This window comes from Canis lupus, chromosome 7 (genome assembly GCF_003254725.2).
Source record: "Canis lupus dingo isolate Sandy chromosome 7, ASM325472v2, whole genome shotgun sequence".
Lineage (NCBI taxonomy): Eukaryota > Metazoa > Chordata > Mammalia > Carnivora > Canidae > Canis > Canis lupus.
Genome location: NC_064249.1, coordinates 27,395,497 through 27,401,753, shown reverse-complemented (window position 1 = coordinate 27,401,753; position 6,257 = coordinate 27,395,497).

The window sequence follows — 6,257 nt, the reverse complement described above, 5'->3', positions numbered from 1 at the left end:
CGGGGCTTAGAAGAGTACTTGGCATTTAGTATGCAGCCAGTAAATATTTGCTATTCTTGTTGAAAACAGGCATTATTTAGATTCAATCAAATGTTCCAGATGCAAAGTGTTAAGTGTAAGGTGATAAGAAACTGTTTTGCTATAAGTGGCTGCTTTAAAATGTAGGTTTTATTATTATTTGGGTAGAGTGAGGCCAACATATCAGAAGATAATTGCCACTGAAGAGATAAGTTGCTAATTATTCACAAGCCACCCCACAGGACGCCAGACAGGGTGTCAGCAGGGTCAGACAGGAGGCTAAGAAAAGGAAAACATGGGCAAGAGGCTTTATTGTTTCTTTGGTGTGGTTTGCAGGTTTTTTTCTGTGAGAAGTAACTGGAGAGGTAGCATAAGCGGGTTTAGGACTAGTTGGTTTGAGTAATTTCAGCAGGGTGTAGGGGTTGCCCTGAGTTGTCTGGTACCTGGAGTGTGAAAGCCAGGGAGCATGAGCTCTAGACTGGTTGCTGTGCTTATGAAAGCCATACTCCTTGGGCCAGGTGAGTTTTTTGCTATTTCTATGGATTAGCTGGCCCTGGGAAAGACAGTCCTGCCACAGCTAGCAAGGCTGCAAGATGTCAAAACATTAAAAATAGAAAATAAAAAGACATGATTAATACAATGGTCAAATCTGCTCTGGGTTGGAGCTGGAGGGGGAGGCAGGAATCAGACCCTAGAGAAGACAGGAATTACTAAAGTCAAATGACAGGGATTGAAGTGAGGTAGCAAAGCCAACTCACTGGAGCCTACGGTGGTGACAGAGGCCACCAAAGGGCTGGAGTAGTTGTGCAACAAGAGTTTGGGAATGTCCTGCTGTCTTCAAGTCTTAAAGCCAGGAGATTTAGTGGAAAACCATCTGCTCTCAAGACAATTAATTAAAAGGTGAACATCTTCCCCATATTCATTTTGGGAATATAAATAATAGTGAAAGGGAATATAAGGGAAGGGAGAAGAAATGTGTGGGAAATATCAGAAAGGGAGACAGAACATGAAGACTCCTAACTCTGGGAAACGAACTGGGGGTGGTGGAAGGGGAGGAGGGCGGGGGGTGGGGGTGAATGGGTGACGGGCACTGAGGGGGGCACTTGACAGGATAAGCATTGGGTGTTATTCTGTATGTTGGTAAATTGAACACCAATAAAAAATAAATTTATTTTTAAAAATAATACAAAATAAACACATTCTTTGTGGGAAAAATAAATAAATAAATAAATGGTGAACATCTAACACTGGCCTTTCATACATGGTTATTGTTATTCCAAGTGGAAGTCTTGAAAAACTATGAGTATTTTTGTCTATAAAAATTAATTTTCATCTATTTGAATAAAAAAACATAAAGTACTTTTGTCCAGATCTTTTCCTTGAGTATTTTTAAAATATGTAATTCATTTTAAATTAATTTTGCCTATTCCATAATGCTTAAAAACAAAATATTTGTAATATCTCAAGTAACACCCCTGGAATACTGCATTCTCCCTGCCTTCCAAGTGACCATTTTACTATTATAGTTGCCTGCCAAGGCCAGAAAGAAACCCTGGTGACCAAAAAGTTTTGTACTTTAAGAAATATGATAGTAGCTTTTCCTAAATCATGCATACAACATATATTTATGAAGCTTTTTGTGGGCTGGGCCTTATATTAGGTGATAAACACTTTCCCTGTCTTCACAGAATTTATAACCTAGGAGGTAAGAATAGACATTAACAAATTTGTTTTTAAATTTACTCCTCTTCAGGTGGCTTACACTTTTTGAGTGATAAAGGTTGTTATTTATTTTTAGCTATTCTTTTATTTGTCTTCAAAAAATCTGATTCTACAGGCCTGTGCATTATTATGCGATAATCTAGAGATAGCTTTAATCAGATGCAACACTTTATTAAAAAAAAAAAAGTCTGCTAGCTGTTATTCTCAGCAACAGTTGCAGCAACAAGATTGACACTGTTTCATTAATAAAGTCTCTTTGCCAGCATCTTAGATTAGTTCCCCAATCATTAATTGCTAGCCTATTATGGCCAAGTCTCCATGCTAGACACTAGGATGAAAAAGCTGAGTTAGAAATGGTTCTTGTCTTCGAGCTGTTACAGTCTGGAATGTAACAGAGAACTGAAAAATATATAAATTTGCTTTCAGTAAGCAGCAACACTTTCATATAAATCCAGTCTCTGTACTCTCAATTATCTAAGATTTTTAGAAATTGCTAGTACCTATCATTTTAGAGTTTAATTAAAATATTAAAACTTAATTAATCCCAGAATAATCCTTTGACATGGGTGTATCACAAGATAATTACCATAAGTTTTATTACAAAAATAGGAATTCATAATACTCTAGAGTTACCCTAAAGATACAACTACAAGTTCAAGGTTTTAAGGTAAATAATTTCTTTTGGTTCTATTATTGTGAACCTGTGACTGCATGTGTTATCTTTGGAGATGACACTCAAAGTATAAATGCAAGACCCTCTAGGAATATTGGGCCATGTGGCTTCCCTGCTTAAGATGTAAGAGGTCAGTGGCCCTTAACATAATTCAGTGCAAAGCCCCCTTTTGATAGCAAGTATCTTGTAAAAGTTTTTCTTCTGTGTATACAAAATAATAGAAAGTCCAACTTACCAGCATTGATAAATAATACTAGCTCCATTAAGCCAGCCCTTTGTGTTGGTATCCAGAAAGGACTGGGAATGGATAAGAGACTCTAAGTTCCCTTTTTTTTTTTTTTTTTTTTGAAATTTTGTTCATCCTGGTAATGAGACATCTAAATACAGTTTCTCAAGCCAAACACCCAGGTATAATCCTTAATTTTTTTTCTTTGACTCCTGTATGAGTTTGCTAGAGCTGCCATAGCAAAATACCATAGCGTTAGCAGCTTAAACAACAGAAATATATTTTCTCACAATTATGGAGGCCACAGGCCAATATGCAGATGTCAGCAGGGTTGTTTTCTTCTGAGGTTTTCTCCTTGGCTTGTGGATGATCAGTTTTTCCTCCCTGAGTCTTCCACAATCCTTCTTCTGTGTGTTCCTCTGTTCAGATTCCCTCTCCCTAAGGACACCAGTCCTATTGGGTTAGGCCTACCCTAAGACCTCACTTTAACTTAATCATCTCTTTAGAGACCTGATTTATAAATACAGTCACATTCTAGGGTACTGGGGGTTAGAACTTCAACATAAGAAATTGGAGAAGGACACAGTTCAGCCCCTGACACCTCACCACCGGCGTATCCACAGCATCAGCAAATGTTTTGCTTCCCTAGAACTCCACAGCCTCTACCCTGGACCAGGCACCATTAATTTTCCCCCATGGTTCTAAGAGTCTCCTACATTGTCCCACTGCTTCCATTCCTGCGCCTTCCACTCTCTATACAGCAAGCAGGAGTGATCTTTCTCAAACACGAATGGGATCTTGTCACCAACATACTTCAACCCTTACAATGGTTAATCATTGCAATTAGTTTGAAACGCAAGTCCCATCATGACCTATGATGGCATTTATGCCATGACCTATAAGATCCCACTCTACCTTCAACCCCATTTGGTACCTTTCTCCTCCATTCCTGTATTTTCATGAGATTGGTCTTCTTTCACACTACATTCATTACCAGTTGAGAGCATTTGCTCTCTCTGTCTACATAGCTAGGACTTTCTTATATTCAGGTTTTAATTCACATAGAGCGATCCCAAAAATGAGATGCCTTCCCTGGCCATACAGTTTACATCAGCAACAACCCTTTTTCAAATCATCCTATTTTGTGTCCTTCTTGGCACTTTTGTTTCTGAAATAATCTTATCCATTTTTTTACCTGTTTATTTTTCTAAATTTAAATTCTATTAACATTTAGTGTATTATTAGTTTCAGAGGTAGAAGTCAGTGATTCATCAGTCTTACATAACACCCAGTGTTCATTATATCACATGCCCTCCTTAATGCCCATCACCCAGTAACCCCATCCCCCCAATCCCTCCCCTCTAAAAACCCTCAGTTTGTTTTGTTATGGTCTCCTTCTCTGACTTCCTTTTGTTTTCTTTTTCCTTCCCTTGATCCTTTGTTTTGTTTCTTAAATTTCACAATTAGTGAGATCATATGATAATAATCTTTCTCTGATTGACTTATTTTGCTTAGTATAATTATCATCCCCTTTCTCACCTGCAACTAGGATCTAAACATAAATAACACCTGTTTGATTCTTCACTATATCCTCAGTGCCTTCAATGTGCCTTGTACATAGTGGACACTTAGTGAATATTTATTAACGTAATCAATAAATTTGCATGTATGTTGACTACACATATTTAATATGCATTCTTTTTTTTAAAAAGATTTTTTTAATTTATTTATTCATGAGACACAGAGCGAGAGAGAGGCAGAGACACAGGCAGAGGGAGAAGCAGGCTCCATGCAGGGAGCCCGACACAGGACCTAATCCTGGGACTCCAGGATTGTGCCCTGGGCTGAAGGCAGGCGCCAAACCTCTGAGCCACCCAGGGATCCCCTTTAAAATGCATTCTTAAGACATATTAGTTTAAATAAAAGTATTCAATATGTTCCTTTTAAAGTCATTTTATTCAGTAAAATAAATAATATTGTTCATTACTTATCCTCAAATTGTCACATATTCATTATATAAAATGATACATCCATTGGGTAATACAATATAAATTTACTTTTATTGCTCTTAAGTATTTTGGTTTCCTTTTATCAAGGAGATTAGTATCAAAATTAACATATCACAACAAATTATGTCAATAATTAATATTAAATCAATAAATCTTCTGTGTTTTTAAAAGCACCTTCTTCTAGTATCCAATCTACTATTCTTAAAAAGATATTTAAAGCATGTAAAGTGACAGAACAATTTAAAGTCAAATTTGCACTCTCTTTGATACATTCACATTTATAACAGTAATTGGGAATACTGAAAAGACATAAGAAGTTATAGTTTTGAAAAAAAACCTTTTTTATAGTTATTCCAACTGACAATATCACTCATTTTGAAACTATTTGAGGGTTAAAAGCCAACTAATAAAAAGAAGCCCATGTTACTAAGTCATGTGGCAAATCAACTTGCTGCATGACGTCCAGAAGTACATGGTTAACCCTGTTCACTATACTCACCATCTCTAGCAGATAACCTTACTGTTCTCCAAGTGCCTTCATGTTGACCTTACCGTCCCTTTTTCAAGAACAGGATGGAAGCTGGACAGGACATGCCCTCCGCCCATATTACAGATGAGGAAATACATACACAAAGAAACAGTGGTGTATCTGGGGATCATCCAGTTCTGTGGCACAGTGCAAGCTAATCCTTATGACAAAGTATAGGAGAGAAGCACCTATAATCTGGAAAACCATCTATCCATTGACAGTTTCCCCAGGTTAAGATAACACTATTTAGTACAGGAAATTCTGACTACACTTTCTAATCCTTAGATGGTACCTACATTCAAACTTTTTCCTACAGACTTTTGTTTCTACTGTATTCATAACTCTTTCTCACAGACTCAGTTATCAGTTTAAGTATGGTTGAAGCCCTGAAAATAAAGAGGTTGCTAAGTTGGAAACGTTAAGTTGATCAGGATAATTGCCCATTTCTGATTGCCAAAAGGATTAAGCTGTAATACTATAGCCTATGTGCAAATCTATAGCCTCCTTCATGTTGTATAACTGGGCGGGTGTCTGACAACTAGAAACTTTCAATTCTGGTTGAGTCCAGAATTGGTGTGGTATGGTCTGGTATGTAGAAAGCCCAAGAAACTCCCTGACATTAGAAAAATTTATGCTGGTAGTGAGGCTTCACTTTGAAGTTACCAGCTTTCCCTTTGGCTTTTGTGCTCCTTAGAATATTTTCTGTGTCACTCAAATATCCACTACATTCATATTTCTTCTGTTTTCAACTAATCTCAATAAATGATCTGTAATTCAGTCTCTTTTTTTTGTAATTCAGTCTTAATAAGGATTGCTGAATACAGCTGAAAATGTAACTTCTCCTAGGGGGAGTATATTGCAATATCTCTTGTAGATTATTGGTACTCCAACTCTTGATACATGTAAAGCTGAAACATCAGCTATGGGCTAGTATTAAAGGAACAAAACCCCAAATCATGCAAGCCACAGGCTTATGTAACCAATCTGCTCACTCCAGGACTAACACCACAGAAGGATGGCCAGTGGTAAAAATTCCAGTGTGCAATTAGATCAACGCATAGTTGATGTCCAAGAGGAGGA